Raw genomic sequence first — 23,547 nt, forward strand, 5'->3', positions numbered from 1 at the left:
GCAATTGCAAACAGTGTGAGTGCTCAAATCAACTCTTGTCAGTGTATAATTTGGCCCAAAATAACCTCAGATTCAATGAAGGCTAGTTTGTCACCTTGAAAATATCCTAGGACACATTCTGTTGGAGTTGAAAGTTAGATCTCTCAACCACTGCATTGCTTTGTCGTTTGAAGTACAAATCTTAATCACAGATAAACTGCAGTACAACACTGGTAATGCATCTACAACATGTTTACAAAATGCTACTGCTAGTGAAGCCTGATTGATACCATCAATAGATACTGTAACAACGCAGGATCTGAAACTCCTTTTGTTACTTTGTATGAATGCGTTAACAAGTATGTTAACAGTAATTTAAGTTATAGCATACCTGGTAACTCCAAAGAAAGGAGATTATCAGAGTTCAGGAGTCTATTTACAGGCGCCAGAGACATCCTCTGACCTCCATGTTTCAAAGTGGACACAAGGGATGCATGCTTGAGATTTATTTATTTAAGAGTTTTATGTAGCGCTAGCCATACCTGAAGGTATCGGAGCACTTTACAGCATTATCAATCGTAAGATACATTAATATAGTAATATGTACAGTGATTCATTACGCATCGCATAATATTGTCGTAAAGAGCACAATGTCACTTGTAAGATATGTTAACACAGTTGTATGGACAGTGTCTCATGACACTTCAAGTAATGTCGTCGTATAAAGCACAATGTCTCTTGATGGGATTTGATCAGGCAGGGGGTGGGATAGAGGAGGTAGTTATGAGGAGAGTGAGGTAGAGGTCTTACTGTCAAAGTGTCTGTTTGCTGCTGTAGGCAGGCTTCGGCGGTTGGCTGTGGCTATCCCTTCGGGAGAGATCAATTGAGGAGGAGGTCATTGAGCTGCCTTTTGAATTTTAAGTTGGAGGGGTTATTCTTGATATGGACTGGGATGGAGTTTCAGATTTTGGGCACATTTCCTGCGAAGGATCGAGATGCGTTTTTTTGTTTGCGATTTTTCGGAGGGATATGGAGTAGAGTGTTGGAGCTCCTTCGGCTTCTTGTCTCACCGGCCTTCTGGAGTTTGAAGGACAGGTAGGCGGGTTTCCCTGTGTGCAGCGCTTTGTGCGTGAGGCATACAGTTCTGAGCATGCAGTGTTCACAAAAGACCATCGTTAGGGTCTTTTGATCGTTAGATCTGGTGAACTGACTAGCTAGCGGGGTGCAGGATCATAACACTCATCAAGATCAAGTGAAAAAGAAAGCAATAAAAATTGGTACTCTGAGGGGCTTGCTCAATTGGCAAAATCACCAATTGTCTCATATGTACTTGAATGGTTTGAGAAGTCTGTCAGCCTGTCTCCATTTATAGCGAGGCACTGGGCATGCTCTTGTGCCTGGCTTGGTCTATATGTTCATCCAAGCGGGAGAAGGGTAAAAGTAGAGCATACTAGACAAGCTTCAGAAGGGATTTTAATCGTAGTTCTACCCAAGGGGTAGTGGGCAACTCCCAGGCTACACACTCTGGAAAGCAGCATTAGCAGCAGGGCCCATCCAGGCCTAACTCCAAACATGGTTTAGTGACCTGAAGGACAGCTCCAGCTACATTCCACAAGCAAAGCGATTGGGTTGATGTCCACAGTCAATCAGCGACCAGTACATCTCACAGTTTGAAATGTTCAGCTAAGCAGGGTAAATCATCCGAGTACGTTCTCTCCCCGTTATTGACTTCAGGCTCATCTCCATTCTTGCAGAGACCCAGCTAAACTCCTTAGGAGATACAGAGTCACACTGTAGAATGAACATCACCATATTCGTGATGTCTTTCCAATGTGCACCACTACATCACACTGGACCCATTTAGAGACAGCAGAAAACATAGGGCACCTTTTATTCCTTTTTCTTCGTTTTAATCTTGTACACTTAATAGAGTCTGAAGGAGCCATACCAGGCCTCCAAATGTTCACTGCAAAGCATTGTTCCTTAACTGAGAATGGATTCTTAATTATGCCTTCCATGCAGAGAAGGCAAACATGCCATGCACACCTTATGTCATTGGTAATCAGGGAACCCATGCCCTATTTGAGCAAGTGCTGCATCATGTCAAGGAGCAAATGAGTGGGTGATTAATTTCAATTCAAGCTGCATGCCTTTGCCACTGGAGACTTTCTGGAATTAAGTAGGGTGTTAAAACTATTTTCTTTTCTTCATTAGTTTTATCTCACTTGTAGTAACTAAGGGCCTAATGACAAATGTGTTTTGCAGTAAAGAAAAGAGAGGGGTTTGTAGGCTGTGCAATAGCAAAACACTGAGTAACAACTTACCATGAGTATTTTGCAGGTCAAAAATGTGTTTCCAAATCACAATGAGCACTATGTGACCCCTTGCAAATTAGAAGAGTGTCCTTTGAAGCAGCATCACCATCCAGAGACAAATTGGAATGTATCAATGGACTGCAAAGGAAACTGCAGCTTGAAAACACTGATAGGCTACCGACCTTTCAAAGCAGGCCATTCATAAAGAGGAAGCTGTCCCTAATGTACCTCTTCTACTTTGTGAATGACTGTTGTGGGCATCAGGGAGACAGGCAGTGTTAAAGGGGAAAAGGGGACCGATGCATACCTCGATATCCCCTCACAGTATACCAATTACTATTTCTGCATGCAGCTCCTATCCCCTTTTTTTTTTTGATAATTAATTTTATTGAGTTTTCAATGTAACCAGACAAACAGCACCATTCAGAATTACATCGCATGGAAATAGTCCAGGGTAAGCACATTTCACATTGATATAAAAAGTGACATACATGCAAGTCAAAGGCCCAAATTCCAGAAGCATTCCGTAGACCCATCCGACCCACCTTAAAACTCTATCCTATTACCCCCACCCACTTCCCCCACATTCGGCGAAATCTCCCGGGGCATCCCCATGCCACATAAAGAGGTCGTTCCTGGGCGGCACACCAATCCACCCCCCTACACCAATGCGCCAATATTGGTGCTGTAGCCGTCAGCCAATGAGCAGCGATATCTCTCTTAGCTACCACCAAGGCCGTGTTCAGAAAAAGCTTTTCGGCTCTGCTACCATCCAGACCATCAGTTATGCCCAATAGAATACGCGTAGGAGCCAGAGGGACCTCCCAGCCCAAGACCTCCGTCAATTCTCCTGTCAAGGACTCCCAGTACCTCTGTATCGTGGGACAAAGCCACACCATGTGATAAAAGTCTGTGCTGGGACAGGAGCAGCGGGGGCAAAGAGCATCCGACCAACCGAAGCCACGCCCAGACCATGATTGTTTTGGGGCCCATCAATGCATCTCTCCAGTCGGCATCCTCTAGCGCCCCAAGCCAGCCGAGTTGGGGGTATTATTAGTGAGTGATCGGTATATTCTGGAAATCCCCCCTTTCCCCAAATCACCAGCCATAATCTGTGCCTCCGGCAGACTGTACTCCGGCAAGGAAGTACCATCTGAGATGTATGAGCGAAGGGCATGGCGCAGCTGCAGGTAGCAGAAAAGTTGGGAGGGGTGGAGAGAATGCCTGGCCTGCAGGTCTTGCAAGGAGCGCAAGTGGGTACCACTCCAGGCATCGCCCAACAGGATATCCCAATGAGATCCCACTACCGGAACCCTGCAAGGGACACCACCTCCCCGAGCCAGGTACCACACCAAAGGGGGTATATTGCGCCAGTCTGCCCGACCAGCGGGTGTGGTGCAATGAGGCCCGCCATGCCAGGAACACTCCACGAGTAACCTCAGGTAGAGCCTGAGGGACAGCCGCACCACAGAGCATCCCCTGGAGGAAGGTGAAGCCCAGAGTGTGAAGTTCCAGGCGATACGCCGTATCGGGCCATCCGCCGTTAAACCAGTCATGAACCGTGAGTAGTCAGGTCGCTAAATAATACAGATAGAGGCTCGTCGGACCAAGACCTCCGTCAAAAGGTGGAATGCGGCACTGGGCCAGGGCCATCCTGGGCCTCTTCCCCCCCCATAAAAACTTTGTGATCAGACCATCCATCTCCCGGAACCAAGACCTGGCGAAGAAGTGGTGTGTGTTTTGAAACATGTAGAGAAAACGGGGTAAAATCATCATTTTGAAAATGGCTATCCCTCCCCATGCGTTTAGAGGCAGAGTATGCCATTTCGAGAGATCCGCACAGACCCGTTTGACAAGCGGGGCGACATTGAGTGACCATGCAAGTTCGGGGAGAAGGGCTACTCAGATCCCCAAGTACTTGAAGGACAGCCGTCGAAGGGGGATCGTCGACTGCCAATCAAAGCACTCTCGCGATACGTGCAGCAGGACCAAAAAAGACTTAGCCGGGTTGAGCCATAGACCAGAGGTACATTCGAAGAGGCTAAGCGCCCGGAGGCATCGGGGTCCCGACTGGGCTGGATCAGCCAAAAACAGCAGGACGTCATCCGCATAAAGTGCAATTTTGTCCTCCTCAAAGCCGGGCCACTGCCAGCCCGTGAGGGAGTGGTCACCACGAATCAGACAGGCAAGGGGCTCCATAGCGAGAGTGAAGAGGATCGGAGAGAGGGGGCACCCCTGTTGCGTACCACGGAGAATGGGGAAAGGATGGGATAAAGCTCCATTGACTAGGACCTGCGCCCGGGGCCGCTAGTACAGCGTCTTCACCAGCTTGCGGAAGGGAGCACCAAAGCCCATCTGCTCCAAGACATCCTCCAGGGAACCCCAATCGACCGAATCAAAAGCCTTCTCGAAGTCTACCAGCAGGAGAGACAAATATGGGGACAGCAAGTGCCAATTTGCAAGAGCAAGATGAAGGCGTCTGAGACAATGTCTGGTGCCTCTGAGAGACATAAATCCACACTGGTCCGGATGAACCAGTGTGGCTAGATGGGGTCGTAGGCAGTTGGCCAGGATGGAGGCGAAGATCTTAAGTTCAGTGTTGATGAGTGAGATAGGACGATAGTCCGAACAACACCTTGAGGGGGGTTGAGACTTTGGGATTACTATAATGGTCGCCAGGTCCGTCTCCGGGCGAAAGGAGCCACACTCCACCGCTTCATATCTCAATGAGAGGCGGGAACAAAGTATCTCGGTAGGACAAGTAAAATTCTTGGGGGAGCCCGTACGGGCCCGGCGTCTTACCAGCTGCCATGCGGGAGATGGCGTCTGTCACCTCTTCAGGGGTAAGCGGAAGATCCAGATCCGCCGCAGCAGAATCACTAAGACGCGGCAAGGGGAAACGCTCTCGCTGAAGGAGCTTGCGGAGGGAAAGGCCAGGCGCCCGTGCCGAATACAGGATAGTGTAGTAGGTAGCGAAGCACTGAGCCACCGCCAACGGAGCCCGTTGAATCCCACCACTCGCATCCACCACTTCCAGTATTATACGATTGGCCAATGGGAAGGTGGCTAGGTGATGGAGGAGTTTCCCATTTTTATCCCCCCAGCCGTACACTCAGGCCACCAAAGAGCGCTAAAGGAGTTTGGCAGCTTCCATGGAGGTCTGCCTGATCTCGTCCCTCAGGAATGCAAGCCGCCTATCCTGGGCCTCATCTCTGTCCTCGGGCTGGAGTGTCTCAAGCTGGGTGGCCTGCACTTCAAGAAGCGTGACCTTGGATTCCCGGGCCACGCGGGTGAGCTTAAGCTGGCCCTTCGCAAATCCTCGGATGGTGCGAGAGGAGGACACTGAGCCCTGGTTTGTAGTGAAATATCGTTGGTGCTCAGAGGAACCAGACGTTGAGCCGCCCAAATGGGCGGGAGGATGGGGGAAGGGCCCCTGCACCGAGTGGCACAGGAGAATGATCCGAAAGGCCCCTGGGAAGGATAGAGACCGTTTGAGTCGCCTGACAGTCCAAGGCCGACAGGAAGATATAATTTATGCGCGCATGGGTGCGGTGCGAGGCTGAGGTGTGAGTGTATTGCCACACAGTGAGGTGCCAAAGTCTCCAGGCATCTCCGAGCCCCAGGCCAGCGGCCCATGTCTTGAAGAGGCCAGATTGGGCGGTTCTGGAGGCGGAGGGAGGGGACGTGGAGTCGAGGACAGGGTCCATAACAGCGTTAAAATCACCTCCCACCATGGCCATGGTCAGGGGCAGGGCAGCAATCACAGCGGTAAGCCTATGGAGTGTGGGAGCCAGTAGGGCGGGGGGTGCATAAACCACTACCAAGGTATGTGGACGGTCTCTGAGGGCCCCTTCTAGAAGAAGCTAAACAACCCTGCGGGTCACACGTCACTTTACACGCTACTAAGGGAAGAGTGCGGCACGCCAAGATAACCACCCCTCTCGAACCTCTATTGAATCCAGAATGCCAGACTGCTCCAAAGCCATAGCGCGCAGGGAAGGGGCAGTGGTTGCCTAATAGGTGGGTCTCCTGAAGCAGGAGCACATCCACAGGCTGACGCTGAGCGTATTGCAGGATGGCAGTGCGTTTAATCTTGTCCAGTAGGCCGTTGACATTCCAGGACATGATATGGAGTGAGGACGCTCCGCTATATTCGCCAGACATGAGGGGACCATGCAGGAAACTGAGCCATCGGCCTGCATAGTCGAACGGGTGGGGATAAAGCCGAACTCAGAGCAAGTGGACCTGGGAGCATGTCAATGTGTGGGATGCGTTCACCCAGATATATCGTGCCAGAATTGGTGCAGAGAACAAGAAAAATAAAAACCAGAACAAACGGGAGCCGGAGCTCCAAACCCCCCCAAACCCCCACCCTACACTTCATGAACCAAAGCATCTGTCGCCCAACAGTAAACAGGGAAGCAAAAAAAAAAAACTAAAACGCTTGGTAACAAGGGAGCATCGTGGAGGACCCCTCCTCATAGCAGGATGTACAAGCCTGAAATCAGCAGTGATCAGTGGATCATAAGACTAGGTACAAACATCCTTCCATAGCTGGAACAAGGGATACCGACAGCCCCACACAGACTCAATCCGGCACTGGGAGGAGCGTCGGGCTACGGGACAGATCAGTGTCCGGGAGGTCAAGCAAGGATGGGCGAGGCGAGGCGGCCCGGGCATCAGAGCGGCCAGAGAGCCTGAGCGCCGCCCAGAAGGAGCAATCTCCCCAGTTGGCCACGGTGTGCAGCCCCGCTGAGGACCCACTGGAGAGTCGGAGCGGTGCGCCGCTGGCCCCTGCGCCTTCCGGAGCGCCGGCGCCACGGCCGGAGGGTTGGTATGTCCTGATAAGTGCCCTCTCTGCCACCGGACGGCGCCTGGTCCCATGCAGTCAGCCTCATCGGCCGCTCCTCTCTAACCCATGCCCAGGCCTCCTCAGGCGTATTGAAAAAGAAGGATTTATTCTGGAAAAGCACTCGCAACCGAGCTGGAAAAAGGAGCCGACACTGGATGTTCAGAGAGCGTAACTTTTGCTTGACCTCTCCATGAGAGCGACGCTGGGACTGGACCTCGCGAGTGTAATCAGGGAAGACCATTATAGTCAGGTGATACACACAGAATGAGGGTAGAGGCTATAGATACCGCACTTAACAAGTGAAAAGTGTTTTCTTTAAATATAGCTCTTACAGTGCAAAGAACCAAGGAACACTGCCCTCTATGTTCCTTATCAGGACAAAAGCCCTGTTACAAAATTTCATTCAAAAAGGTTCAGCACCGTTCAGAAATAGTCAATAAGTATTCACAGAAATGTTCAAGACGTCAGTCATTTTCTTGAGAAGATTCTCTTTCTTTATTGTGCAATCACATGGAAATGAAGAGGCATAATCACATTGGACATGAAGGATCCTAGCCGACGCGTTTCGTCTCTTACAAGGAGACTTCTTCAGGGCTTTGTTTTAACCTTTGACTGATGCAGACTGCAAGTTATTTGAAAATAGAGCCAGCAACCCAAGTATTTCACGCTGGCAAAAGGATTTCAATGATGATTGTTAGTCAATTCAAGGACAATCCAACAAATGAGTATCTAAAGGGGTATGGTAACCCGTGTCTTCTGGTCTCGTTCTTTTCAGTGGAGGAGACCATTATAGTCAGGTGTTCGTACTTGAGAGGCTGCTGTTTCCGAGACTCCGCCAGGATAGCGTCTCTGTCTTTAAAGTTGAGGATACGCAAGATGATGTGTCTTGGAGGCGCGCCTGGCCGCGGACGAGGAGCCAGCAATCTATGCGCCCTTTCATTTGTAAACCAAGGGGAGAGAGTGCCCTTTGGCATCCAGGAGCATATCCAGCGCTCCACGAAGTCCGCCGTCCGGCCCTCTCCACGTCCTCCGAAAAACCAACAAGGCGGAGGTTGTTGCGGCGGGCTCGATTCTCAGCGTCTTCCGCCCGGCGGTGCAACTCCTGTGTGCGGGCTTGAAGTTGGGTCATCTGAAGTTTGAGCTGGTGGACGTCATCCTCCACAACAGCGACTCGAGACTCGACCTCTGTAATCTGGGCAGTGGCGTTACAGAGGTTTTGCCGGATCAGGGTCATGTCCACGCGGACCTCCGCGATCTTCCCCTCAACCGAGGACTGAGACATATGGATCGCCTGGAGGATGGTAGAGAGGTCTGTTGCAGCCTGAGGGTCCTTGTCTGCGGGCCCACCCGTGGCCCCAGCTTTGGTGGTGGTGAAGCGATCAGTCTTAGTTTGGGTGGCGGGCGTCTTGGGTACTTTGTCTCTGGCCATGGCTGCCTGTGGGCAAAGGGAGGGTAGAGCTCGGGCTCCGGGGTCAGAGTGTCCTGCAGGCAGAGGAAGGTAGGTGAGGTAAGGATGGGGGACACGGCACGTCCAGGCCACCGCACTCCACTATACACCTATAACTCCGGTCTGGGGCCCTTCCAAATAGCAGGGCAGTGCCAGGTACGCCTATCCTCAGGGGGTGGGAGCAATGGCCTCTGGATCAAGCAGAGCCGCAGGCCCTAGGTCTGCAACCAGAAGGCAGAACAGCTGCGGGCATGGGAAGCAGCAGGCCCGGTACAGGAGACCCTCTCCAGGTACCAGCAGCACTTTCCCACCAGAGTCAATCAGTAACGTAGCCCCAGCAGTACGGAAGACAAGGCACCAGGGCCCGGGAGGGCGGATCCACAGCAGACGAGCCAGAAGGAGGCAGCAGGTCACTCATCCGCAGTGTCCTTGCCAGACCCAGCTTAAACATAAGCCCGGCGCACGGGGGGTTGCCCACAGCCACACCAAGGCCCCCCCCGCCGCCAGGACTCACCACGTTCCAGGGATGCCACCCGGCGGGTCCATGCTTCCGCCAGGCCACCAGCCAGAAGCAAGGATCTCTTCCCACCACCACTCCGCCTCCCCGCCCGCCGCCCGACTCGGCGGCCACCGCGCGGGACCAAGAGGCAGTAAGCCAGCAGCACCGCCACCAGGGAAGGCACAGGAACGACCCCGCACCACTGGAGCACCCAGCCCCACGACAGGGAGCGAAGCGCCATCACCACAGAGGAAGGGCAGGGGGGCAACGATGGCAGGACCTCCCCTCAGCTGCACCCCAGCTCCAGTGGCAGCAGTGTCACCCCCGGGTCCCCACACCAGTCTCCCGCCACCCGATGCGATGGCTGAAGGCAAGGGAGACCCGGTGGGGGGCCAAGCACCACAGATCTCCATTCCACCAGCCGCACCATCAGCGGGATCCCCAGCAGCAGCACTGCATCACAGGAGGACAGGCCCACAGCCGGAGTCCCTCACATCCACGGCAGAAGGGGAGCCGAGAGCCGTTGACAAGAGGCTCCCCCGCAGGCCACTTCCCACCGCCGTCCACCAGGTGAGCAACACTCGGCTCACAGAGGCAAGCTCCCGCTGCCCGAAATGACGGCCGATGGGGGAGCAGGGCCGCATGGGAGCCTGAAGCGCCGCAACAGAGACCTCAGTGCAGGCGGGGGGAGGGGGCAGCTCTATGCCCGGGATCCCAGCCGCAGCGGAGTCTCAGCACCCGCCAGGTCCATAAAACACACAGTCTAAAGAAAGGACGGGACTTATTGGTACCAAGATCTTCGCTGCACCGCTGCCACCAGACGCCTCCCAGCCGCAATACAATGCCGCTGCTCAGTCTCCAATTACAGGCTGTAGCGGGAGAGGAGGAACGGCCACCATCTTCACTTCGTCTGGCAATCACCAGGAGCACTGGGCCCGAGATCTCGGCCCCAGGACCACCACCAGGTAAGTGGCAAGGTGGGGTAACAGTCCACAGCCCTAGTTGTCCAGGGAAGCAGGCGGATCCCAACGGATAGCGGAGGGGTCCGGGAGCACACTCAATGTGAGACCGCCATCTTCGCCTGCTAAGCCACGCCCCTCCTATCCCCTTAAAGCACAGAAGCTGCACTCAGAAAACAAAATGACATTTTGAGATTGTGAGTCCTGGGGTGGAGATCTTCTGTCCTTCACAGACCTCCATCCCTGCGTTCACAGCTTTCAACTGCATTTGCAAACCTAATTTTGCTTCATTAATGTTAATATTGCAGGATTTTGGGAACCCTACCCATTTCTCAATCAACCATGGATTTTTGCATTTTTCACAGTGCAAAATGGAGATGGGGGTCGCAAAGCAATCAGTTTTTAAAAGTACAGGTGACTTTGTGTCGTGCTCAATAGTACATCTGTCGCTAATTTCTGTGTCTGCAGCACCACTTGATATTTATCTATAAAAAGTAATTTTCAGATATATTGTGCACTCACAAAGTCATAACATTTTATAATATAACATAACATTTTATAATATAACATAAAATAAACTGATCAACACAAGGTAAGCTATCAGTATCAGAACAGCACCAACGTTCCTACTATTCAGGAAAAACGCCTATGACACACCTCTTCAGGGAGCACTTCTCCTAGTCCCCCAGTTTGCCCTTAACATAGACAGAGTATGAGTCAGTGGCAATCATTTTCGCTTCCTGACTAGTATCACTAGTGAAATTCCTCTTTGTAGGGCGTACAGCACCCTTCTGTATATTCTGATGATCTTGATTGCCTGTGTACTTCTGGTATTTTAAACTTATTCAGTATTGGGACCTACAAAGATATACTTAATTATCAGATGCATGGATGATTTTTAACTGCAGAGCAGCCCTATTCATAATTGCGAGTACGGCCATGTTGGCAGATAGATATATGATGTGCTGTTCTTTTGTTTGCTGTGTATGAGATGTTAATTTGAAGTTAATAAGGGTCACTTATTCTAAACAGTCATGGTGTGTGTTAATTGCCCTCAGTGCCACAGAAATCACCCATCATGAGACCTTTGGAACATGACAAAAACTTTTTTTAAATATTCCACTGTGTCATTAGTTATCACTATGTGGATCATTCTATGAAAAAGCTAATCTAAATGCATGTGTGTCCTGTTATGGAACTTCACAAGTAATTATCCATTTGTTTCATCTCTTTTAGGGCTGATGCATTTGTTATTTAGGCTTTTTTTATTTGGGCAGAAGCCTTTGCTCACTCTTTTAGAGGAATTAATATACCCTGCCACGAACACTGTAGAATGATCCTTTCCCAATTCCCCAGTTTTCTCTCCTTATAAAAGTACTCAGCTGCTTCAATACCTCTGCAAAAGACAAAGCCATTTTCAACTCCAGACAGTTCTCCAGCCAATAGGAACAAGTAAGTGTTGTTGCTGGCTGACTTGGATGTACTGAGAGTGAAGGTTGATGTTGGTGGTGTCAGGGTAAATATATATTAGATTTTTTAGCAGCCTTTGTTAATCACCCTCTTGTGATACCTCAGCTGGAGTAATGAGACATTATGGTGACCGTACCTTTATTTCTAACTTTTTCTCTCACCACTGTCAGGTCATATCCATCCCACCTTTTCAATCCACCCTTTATAAATAAAGGGCAGAAAGCCGACCAGACACCATGGAATGGTGTCAAAATAATATGTGGTAGGTGCTGGGTGTTCTAGCTTCTGCCACATTACTATCCCTGGGTACCACCTATCGTGCACATCTGGAGAGGCACATTGGGGGTTTACATCACCTCTGCTGACCCACATGTCAAAACTAAGAACTTAGAGCTAAGAACCTCAATTTCTAGGAAAACTCTATCAAAACTTGGCATTTCTGACTAATATAGGTTTGAGTGGGTTGCATGGGTTGCAAGGAATGGACTTGATGGACGATAAGACATTTTCTTAACCAAAATGCCCTCTAAAAGTCAAAACTGTGATTAAAATACACAGTCTGCTCTGAGTTACAGGGGACATGGCAGCACTATTTAGAATCCTACTAACCGTAGACATTTCTGAAAAGTAGAGACTGTGGTGAATCCACTGTAATGTGACTAGCATGGATCCCAGAACACTATTTCCACTAGAAGGTCCTCCAAATGTCTGAATTAGACAAAAACCTCCAATTTTCGTTCACTTTCTAATGAAAATTAGGCCTGGGCCAAAATTCCGTTCCATTTTCGGAAATTGCGATAATTTGGCATTTTCGCGTTCCGCGAAAAGCGCGAAAATGTCAAAATTTCTGCATTCCACAGCTTAGCGATAATTTGTTTCTTGCTCGCGCTGTAAAATAATACATTCTCGCGTGCGCGCGATCGCCTTACCTGAATCCCCGCGTTCGACGACAAGTTTTCCCGATCCGGTCGCGTTCTCCACGAGATGTTGGATTGTTGGTAGCCATTTGCGCTGTCTCGCGACAGTTCGCGCCCGCAGTAATGTCATGCGTCGCGCGATCACGTCTTTCTTCTCACGATCATGCACCGCGAGACAAGTGAAAACAAGATGGCCGCGCCCGCGAGCAACGGCATGGGTAAGTTGGCGAGCCGCGACCACGCAGAAAATACCGCGAACGGGCGGAAAAAAACTTCCGCATCTTCGCGATATTTCCGCAAGTTTGTAGAGATTTTTTACATTTTCGTGATAATTTGCGAAAGTGAATTTCGCAAATTCCGCCCACCCCTAATGAAAATACCAAAGTATTTGGGTCAACTAGCACCTAGGGCAACCTAAACACCATGGGCATTTCTAAAAAAGTTAAAAAGTAAAATATTTGGGATATCCAGGGCTGTGTGTCCTGAATGAATCCCTATTGATCCCAATTTTTTTTTTTTATTCCGAGTGCCCTGCAAATTGTAATTGCATTTATATAGCGCTTACTACCCCTGAAAAGGCATCGAAGCACTTCTTCGGCAAGTAGAACGCTAATCCGGCACCCAAAATGGATTAGTGATGAATTAGTATTGTGAAATATGAAATTGATTTGAGCGGTGGACATGTTAGTCTGTTATTTGTATTGAAAAGGATAGTGGAGGGATAGAAGAGGGAAGGGTTCACATTTATATAGCGCTTGCTACGCCTGATGAGGTGTTGCAGTACTTTTTGACGAATAGCATGTTACTCCAGAACCCAAAAAGGATTAATAGTAAATTAGTCTAGGGAAATATGAAATTAATTTGCGCAGTGGACATGATAGTCAATGTATGGATCATAAACTGCAATGTGATTTCATTCAAAGGTTTACATTTGCTGGCCATTCATGCTAAGAAAAACTAGAGAGATTTTCACATGTCACAACACCCAGGTCTAGTTTTCAGAAAAGCCCTGTGTTGTTAGGTTTCCTTGTGTTTCCATGTGTTTCCATGTGTGCTGGCCAAACCTGGGCCTAAACACTGTAGCTGCTCACATCCAAGGAAAGATGTAATTTCATATGTCATTCAGTTGACTGTCTACATAGGTTTTCAAATGTTTCCATAAGTTTGGCAGCCAATGGTATCAAATAAATGTAGCAATTATTTACTGAGTTGGCAAGATCGGGCTCAATTTTCTCTAGAGACCGAAAACCACTACCTATTTCAAAGCATTTAGGTATATTCCCATATCAGTGAAGTAGATGTTGATAGTACAGAGAGGGGTTGATACTACAGATTCAAGTTCAAGTACTAAGTGTGACATGGATCCTGTGGCAAACCTTATTGACTAGCCAAACAATAATAAAATACGTTCAATAAATCATAATGAATTTATTAAACACCAACAGTAACAAATCGGGTGGCTTCAATCAGGCAGTTCCTGGTGCCACCGAGCACAGCCATTCTGATGTTTACAGCCCTGAAAATAAAGGAACCTGCCAGCTTATCAGTGAGCACCTGGCTGAGCGTATTAGAATTGCTTGACCGGGGAACAATAAACTCATTAATAGTTCTAGAAAATCATTTTTGGTTGTTATTAGCAAAGAGAATAATACATGTATAGTGTCATATCACATAAAGGGAGCTCTGAAAGTGCTAATTTAGGACACCGTCTGTCACCGTTTTGGGCTGACTCAAGATAGTTAAAGAGCTGGAGCGGCGCCATTTTACCATCTCAGACATTGGTAAATGTTTCTTGTAATCTGACCGTTAAAGTCATGTGTGTTTTTTCTGCAAATGCAGAAGGTTTTGTTGAAATATTTAAAGTAAACAATAAAACAAACAAAACAGAAAAGCATACAAAAAGCAACATAAGATGATTAACATATAATAGGGTACAACACAGTAAAACATTTAAAACACGTGCAGCACAAACGCTACAGTAAAGCACATCACATTTCAATAGTCCAATATCAAAATCCAGAAGCATAAAAATCAACAGAATATATTAAAACCACAACAAAATGTCATACAGCTAATATGCATAAACAGTGCAGTCATACATTACCAGAAACCGCCTTACCTTATATGGTGGTAAAAGATGTTTGTACCAAACACAGACCTTATCACCAAAGTGATGAAATAGTACCAGTCAAAAATGTTTTGTGATATCTCTCATATCGTTTTCTTCTTGATGCTCTTATTTTCACTGTATTAGTGTGAAGAGCACGCCCACAGAAATCTCTTAAAACAATGGAGTACATGCAGTGCTACTGTTGTTTGGTGACTTTCTTTAAAGTTTTTAAGTCATTAGAACTTGAATGAGTCAACTTAGGTCTAACATATGTTTTTCTTTAATTTAAACAGGGATAACGAGTCTAAGTCTGATGAGATCCAAATTACAACAGACAGGAATCTAGCAGGTCTATTTCCAGGATGGAATTATTTAATTTATCATGGAAGGGGTTCGCCACATCATTTCTGCAATCAAGACTGATCTGCTTCTGTTATCCACAAACTAAATTCAGAATTATAAAATCAAAATTGACTGAAAAGTAATCTGTCCAAACTAGAGGAGTGAGACATATGTGAAAGGATCAGTGGAATTGAAAAGGAGATCAAGAATATGATCTTCAATATGATGAAAATAACTTAGCCTTTGTTTCATACCCCAAGCATCAAGGTGTTCCAGGTGATCCAGTCTCTGGCTCATCCACATGTGATTTAGAAACTCCCAGTAAGAGGGATTCCCTGCTAAATAGAATAAACTCAGAAGATATTTCAATAAATGGTGCAATAATGGCCAACATGTAATTAGAAGGGTAATAAATCATCATGTTGAATCACAAGAATTTGAGAGGAAAATGTGTTCTAAATATTAAATGTTTTTTCACACAACGTAGAGGGATTTATAGCAGCTATTGAGATTTAGTCATTGAAAATTGCAATGCCATCAACTTTTTCCTCTGGGAATCACTCTATTAGAGGAATAGAATAACCAGATGAAGTGGTAGAAGAGATAGTCAGTCTGGATAAATCTTAGAATATCATTGATTTTCAAGCATGCTTTAGTAATAGATTTGCATTGATTGGTTTCTTGTATTAAGCCAGTAGTGAGGTGTTCATAAATCTCCAGTTGGTAACTTTTGCTCTAATTTAACCGCTCCTACATCGAGCCAGGGCGGATGAGCAATTAGCACTGTTCTTTCATCCTTGGACGTGGCAGACACAGACAGACCCAGAGCTGCTTGTATTGAGATGCCTTTGTCATGCACTGGGTGCAGATGCCTTTAAATGTCATCTGCCATTCCCCACTACCTTTAAATATCATCTGACATTCCCCATTACAGTGGAAAGTAGAGGAGCAGGATCAGTAGGATCAAAGTGCCGTTGGATGAAAGAATGTAGGGGAGAAATATGGGAAAAATGTATTCGAAATAGGAAAATCCACAAGGAAAACAATACATTTAAAGAAGATTTAAACTAGAATAATCATAAAATTACCATAAGGATTTGAATTCACATACATTGATAGAGAGCCAGGTGGCAGTGCAAAAGCTGCACCATCACCTGCTATAGTTATTAGGGAATGGATGCTACAGAAACTATGCTTAATGAATGGAAGTGACAACTTTTTAAACTCCAAACAGTTGATGCTAAGATTCCTTGGGGTACCTGAGGCCCCAGTTACTTCAATGGAGGCACACACATGTCAACAGATAAACGAGATTGCAGTGTGTCTCTGGCTACATGAAAGGCACACATGTTGAAAGGCATGGGCAAACTGGGTAATTGACCAGGACCCCCATCTTCCTAGTGGTCTGCAGGTAAATTGATTGGGACAGTCAGAAGTCGCACTGTAAAAATGGTGTGCATTGCTCGTCACAGAAACGTAATATGCAAACACAGCCAGCCCAAGCTGAACCCACACCAAGTCGGCGAGTTGGTGGCAATTCAGTATAACAAATGCGGTCTCATGTTTTTCTCCTTACCTCTGTCACCTCACACCGCTCTTTTACCTCATTATCTCTCTACGTTTTTCTACATCTCTATGTACCTACCCCAATTTCTATTTCTATCCTAATTTAACCTCACAATTAATCTCTCAATAGACCTCCCGCTATTGCAACTTTCTTCTAAGATCTCACCTCTCTCCCTCCCAGTATTTGTGCAAACATGTGCAATCCTACCTCCTCCCTCTACGTCCACTCTCTCTACATCTCTCACCTCTCTTTGTACATCACTGCTATGTTTCCATCTCATCTCTGTTTCTCTCCTTCATCTACTTCACCTCTCTCACATCATCTGTCCTTCTACCTCACTGCTCTATCTCTGTTTCTCCATTTTGCTTTACTTTTCATCTTTCCACCCTTCTCTCAGGCTTCTCCATACCTTATCATTCTTTACCTCACCTCTCTCTACCTTATTTCTCAACTTGTATCTCATTTGCGCCCTCATCTATACAGCAACTGTTTCTCGTTGCCTAACCTCTCTGATTAACTCACCATTTGTTTACTACACCACCTCTCCTATTCCCCCTTTCTCTATCTCCCCAATCTCTACTTTTTCCTCCCTACCTCCACTCTCTCACTACCTCCCTATCTGTGCATCTATCTCTTTTTCTTTATTTATCGATAAATCAACTCTCTCTTTTACTCTCTCTCATCTCTTTCTTTACCTTCTCCATTTTATCTCACCATCTCTACTGCACCTTTCTATTTATGCATGTTTGTGCCTTACCTTGTGTCTCACTGCCTCTACTCTACCTTTCTCTTTTTATATATGTATTTACCTTGCCTCTCTGTGTCTACTTCACCTTTGTCTCTCTATTTCATCTTTTTTCTCTTTACACTTCATCGCTATTCTCTCTCATTCACCCTTCCCTCGCTACTCATTTTATGTGACCTATCTTTTTATACTTTTCATTTTGCCTCTCATTCCAATTGATTGCTCTCTATACCTTGCGCCCACTCTATAGTTCTCTCATTGCCTCTCCTCAGTACAAGTTTGCTGCTGTCTAACTCATGTCTCTTTCTACCTAAACTAACTTTTTCTCTACCTTGCCCTGTAGTATACCCCACTCATCGACCTCTCTCTATATTTCCTTCTTCTTATCTGGATTTTTTTTTCTCTCTTAACCTCTCTACTTCACTGAAAATATTACCTCTCTAAGGGCCTCATGTAGGTAAATAAATTTTACCGGTTCTTAAATACCGAGCCGTACCGAATCGGTAAATTAGAATCGGTAAGTTATATGTAGGTAAAAATTCGGTAACTGTTACCGATTCGGTAACATTCGGTAATCACGAATCGGAATTCACCGAATCGGAAAATACCGAGGTGGTATTTACCGAATCGGAAAATACCGAGGTGGAATTTACCTAATCGGAAAATACGGATTCGGAATGTACGGATTCGGTAAATAAAATCACATGACTTGACGAAACAGCTAATCCTGTGCAACGACAGCCCACCCAACCAGGAAGTGCCCACACCCAGGCAGGTGTACATAATTAGCCGAAGTGGCCACACCCAGGCAGGTGTACATAATTAGCCGACCCTGGAGAGGCTTGGAGTGCAGAGGAGAGGCAGGGAGCCGTTGCATGTGCGAGCGGGTAAACGAACAGCATGTCCAGCCAGAGAACACAGAAAGACGGAGGGGAAAGGAGGAGGAAGCTGAAATTTAGCCCCAAGGAACTCCAGGTGCTGGTGGAGGAGGTGGTGAAGCAGCACCAGAAGCTGTTTGGAAGGCAATCCCTGCAAGTGCCTGAGGCGGAAAAGCGCAACATATGGCTGGCCATCCAGGCGCAGGTCAATGCTGTGGGAGTGACCCACAGGGACATTGAGGTCCTCAAAAAGCGCTGGTATGACCTGAGGATTGTAACCAAGAGGAAGATGGGCGACATCCAGAAGGAGGCCAGCCAGACCGGAGGTGGAACCAACAGGGCACCTGCCCTCACCGAACTGGAGGAGCTGGTGGCGGCCACAATCCAGCAGGAGAGCGTCGTGGGTCTTGGGGACGCCGACAGCTCTGCCAGAGCCGCAACACACCAAGGTAAGACGAAAGCACAGCAATGTAGCCCCCCTTACCCCTATCCCACATCCCCCATTGTGAAACGAGAATCACACTGCAGTCCACACGTGTCAGTGCAGACAGGCAATGCATTCCGGGAGATGTAGTCAGGGCAACACTAACCATGCCGTAAATGTTACAGGGCAACAAGGCATGTCACGCACTCGAGGCACAAGGAGACAGAGGACATATTGGAATGTGAAATGTGTTATTGTGACGCTTGCAATGCAGCCCTTCGGGGACACTGAGCCAATGTTGTATTTCTGTCCACAGATGTGACATCATGCAGGACAGGGCATGCTGCAGGAGAGACGGCACACCGGCCACAAGTATCACCTCTAGCCAGCACAAGTTCAGACCAGGGAGCAGGCCCACTGGCAGCCGCACCACCAACACAGCCAGCCTCGCCGCACCCAGAGCCAGCATCACCTCACCGAGAGCCAGCATCACCACAACCAGAGCCAGCATCACCACAACCAGAGCCAGCATCGCCACTCATGTTCGAATCACCGGCCACATCTCCGCTTGCAGGTGTGAGAATGAGGAGGCGTCCAGCAGCCAGGCTACGAGCCTTAGACACCTCGTCAGACGACAGCATGGGCCCAGAAGACCGCACCGGGCCCCAGGAAGGGAGCCATGCCACTGTGCCCCACACCTCACAGGCAGCACAGACGGGAGCAAGAGGGCGCCGCAGGTCGCGTGTCCAGAGTCCACCAGCACCCACTGACGGCCATGGTGTCTTCTTGGGTCTCGAGGGCCAAATGTTGAAGCAACAGCGCCTGCAATCAAAGGCAGTCATGTCAGTCCAGAGGCACATGCGGGTGATGAGGACAACATTAGTCAACATGGACAGTAACATTAGCGGCATGGCTGCGGGCATTCGGGACATGTCCCAGTCAATCCAGCAGTTGTGCAGCAAATTAGATGCTGACATCGAAGCACGGCGCCGGGAACGCCAGAGAAGGGACACTACCAGCAGGGCACTCAACCGTCTGGCAACTGCGACTTCTCTACTGTGCCGGCGCTCTGTGACGATGCAGGAGGGCCTAACACAGTGCTGCAGCGACCTGTCTCGGGGGATGGTGCAGGTGACAAGTGCACTAGGGGTGCTATTGACTAGTCAGGCGTCGACAACTGCTGCAGGGGATGCTGCGGAGAGCATCGACACCAGCAGCAGCATCACACCCCCCGTCCCAGAAGCACGCAGGAGCAGCAGGCGGCTTGGGGTTGGCTCTAGTGAGGATGCACAGGCCGTGCAATCCACCACTGCAGCGCGTATGCGCAAACATTGATGTAGCCCTGCTAAGCCACTTCCCATTGGGTGACGTAACCCTGGACATACTCCTTGTATAGATGGTATATTGCCTGATTGGCCTGTTCATGTGTTCATGGCGTGGTGCCACATTAAAACTACGTCAGGACTTCTCACAACTCGCTGTGTCCCCTCACTTACTCAGAAATAGTTGCATGTGATCTCTGCCCGTCTCTCTCTCCCATCGATTGCAGTTGGCACTCTAGCTGCGTTGCCCTCTGGCTGGCCTGACTCATCCTCGTTGTCCTCAAAATATGTTAGTTCCACATCTGTACCTTTTTTCGTGGCAAGGTTGTGCAGCATTGCACAGGTGGCAATTATCTTGCAGCAGGTGATGGGTTTGTACTGGCGTGCGCCTCCGCTCTTGTGCAGGCAGCGGAACCTGCTCTTCAGTAGTCCAAACGTGCGCTCCACCACATTGCGTGTTGTTTTATGTGCCACGTTGTATCGTCTCTCACTCTGGGTTGCTGGGTGTAGGTAGGGAGTGAGGATGAATGACCGGCATGCATATGCACTGTCGCCTGGATGAGTAAAAGGGAACCATCAGTAACATGCCTCTATACACTATGATTTGCAGGTTTCAAGGGGCGTCACTGTTACTTACCTAGCAGGTATCCCTCTCCGAATTCTCCGGCACTCAGTCGTGTGTAGATCCCACTATTCTGGAAGATGTAAGAGTCGTGGGTGCTCCCAGGAAACTTTGCAACAATATCTGTGATGATGTTCCCTGCATCACAGATCACCTGCACATTGATGGAGTGGGTGGACTTCCTGTTCCTGTAGATGTGCTCTGTATCAGCTGGTGGACAGATTGGGATGTGTGTACCATCAATACAGCCGATGACATGGGGGAACTGTGCCATGTGATAAAAGTCTGTTTTTGTTTTCTGCAGTGCAGCCTGTGTGTTTGGGAAGCTTATGTAGTGGTGCATTCTCTGCATCATGGCATCCAGGAACTTCCTGAAGAAACGTGACAGGCAACTCTGGGATACCCCACCCACCGCAGCTATCACCACCTGATAACTGCCGGATGCCAACAGATGTAGGCTGCAGAGCACCTGCACATGTGGGGGTATGGCGTGCGCCCTTCTTATTGGCTGGTCCAGGAGTGGGTGAAGGTCCCTGATTAAGTCCATGATGGTTTCGGGGTGTAGCCTGTACCTCTCATGTATCTCTGCATCAGTCAGCTGGAATAGTGTGATGCGCTGTCTGTAGATTTGTTCCTCCCGTCGCCACACCCTCAGTCCTGCTGCCTGTAGACGTAGGCGCCTTGCAATGACGTACATGGCGGCCATGTTGTCCACGCTGTTGCATTTTGGGTTTGCCTATATGCATTGTTGATGGTTACCACCTGCTTTCAATCCGTGTTAATTACCGACTCTTATTTACCGATTTTCCTGGATTTCTTAATTACCGAGTGCTCCTACATGTCATTTTCAATTTTACCACTTCATATTTACCACTTCATGTTTACCGAATCGTTAATTATGTATTCGGTAAATCTGATTCGGTATTTTAGAATTCGGTAAATATGATTCGGTATTTACCGCCTCATATTTACCGAAAAGTGGTTTTTGGACTCCTACATCTCACTTGTCTGAATACCGGTCGGTAACGGCATATTTACCGAAAATCGGCCGTTACCGACCGGTATTTGGCTACCTACATGAGGCCCTAACTCTTTCTTTAACTTACCCTTCCTTTTTCTACCCTCTGAATCTCTATGTCTGTTTCTTTCATTTTTCTTTACCATACCTCTCTCCCTACCTTACATTTCTCTACCTCATCACTGTCTTCCTTAATCCTCTACATCACCTCTCTTGCAATATCATTCTCTATACCTCTCTGTTCTTCTCCTCTCTCCCACTCCTCCAGATTATTTTACTCAACATAGTCAGAAGTCGGTGCCTAGCGAGTGCAGTGTACACATAGAAAGACCACAGGAGGAAGGCAAGGAAACAAACTATCTTAAAATATATGAAACCATTAACAAGTGAGGGAGAAGGATCCATATGCTCTAGATCAGCTCTGGAACATCAAGGCGATTGTAATTTTTCTCAGCATGAATGCTTGGAGGGGAGAGAAATTGTTAACAATGACAATTAATCCAATCACAGTTCACAATGTGACATCCCTATTAAAGCATTCTTCGGGGCAGGATAGGTTAAGGTGTCAGTGTGTGTAGTCTTCCTTAGAAGTTTCTCCACTTAAGTAGGTCAGGTAGCATGTAGCTCCTGAGACAGAGCTTGTTCTAAGATGCTCTCTCTTCTAATGGCAGAGAAGTGGCTCTCTCCCTAATTGCAACTCTCCAATATCATAGGTGTGTGCCCAGTATTCCTTTCGAGCCACACCATCCGATCAGGCCACTTTCCCACTGGTACTTTTCCATAGGACAGCGATGCTCCCGAACAGTAACAAGATGACCTTGATCCCCAGGCCTTCTTCGGTGAGAAAATACAACATTTCTCCTTATTAAACAATAACTCCCTATGTATCCTCTTCTCTCCCTGCCTAACTCCTAAAACAAAGACATTATTCTAACTAACAAGGGCGCTTCTTCCACCTGAAACACAAACGTGAGAAAGAGCAGAATCCAACGTGCACATGAATATCAAACTGTTAATTCTAATGCGAGAGCTTCCAGGGGAAATGCATTTCTGGCCTAAAAGATTTAGCTAACAAAAGAAAAATGGAGCATGAACTTTATGAATTTACAAAAGAATTAAGGCAGATTCAGTTAATATTCCCATCTACATATAAAAAAATATGATTAACAGACACTCTCAATAATAAATAGTTGTTAGTTACACAGCACAAATGTTTTCTGTTAGTGTTTTCTGCTGGCTACATTTGAATCTACACATTAATTCTTCATGTATTCTACATTTTGGCCTAAACACATCCCATTTATGTTATTACATTACTTGATTCTCACACTTAGGTTAACACGACAAAAGATTATTTGCGGATGCGTTCTACATGTGTGATTATAATGCACCCCTACAAATGAAAAAGGAATTTGCGCTTCATCACAAGCTAGGGTTTGTTTAATTCTTCTTAGGTATAGTTTCAAAATGCATAAATGAATGGAAATCCAGTACTCTAAACTAGCCCAATTTTCGTAAAAGAATGTTGGCCTCATTCAGGTTAGCTGAATGTGACCATTTTTTATTTCCACATTATTATACAAAATGAATCATCTCAAAAGATTATATTTTAAGATTAAACATATGCAGAGTTTCATGCCATCCATATAAACAAGCAAATAACTGAAAATGCTTATTTTGAGGCATTGCTATAAAAACATTGTGTTTCGGAAACTATGCTCATGTCAAGAGAAATCAAAGCCTGATAAACTAGAGGAAGCAAAGCTCAACTTTTTCCATTGGACTGTGTTCAAAATGCATTTATATTTTAAGAGTAAAGGAGAAGTCTGGGAAAATATAGACCCGGACAAGAAATGCCTACATTAAATTCTTTAGTAGGATTTATATAAAAGCAGTTGTTTAATTTCAAAGCTTCTTTATCAGAAGGTATCTATTTGCAACAGTCCTGTATGGTCCTCTGGTATGAAAACGAATGATCACCTATTTATCTGCATCTTTCAATGGACGTGATCTATCAAATTAAACAGGAAAGTCCAATTCATAAACCCATTTGCAGATACAAGTTCAATTTACACGTGCAA

Source organism: Triturus cristatus, chromosome 8 (assembly GCF_964204655.1).
Source record: "Triturus cristatus chromosome 8, aTriCri1.1, whole genome shotgun sequence".
NCBI lineage: Eukaryota > Metazoa > Chordata > Amphibia > Caudata > Salamandridae > Triturus > Triturus cristatus.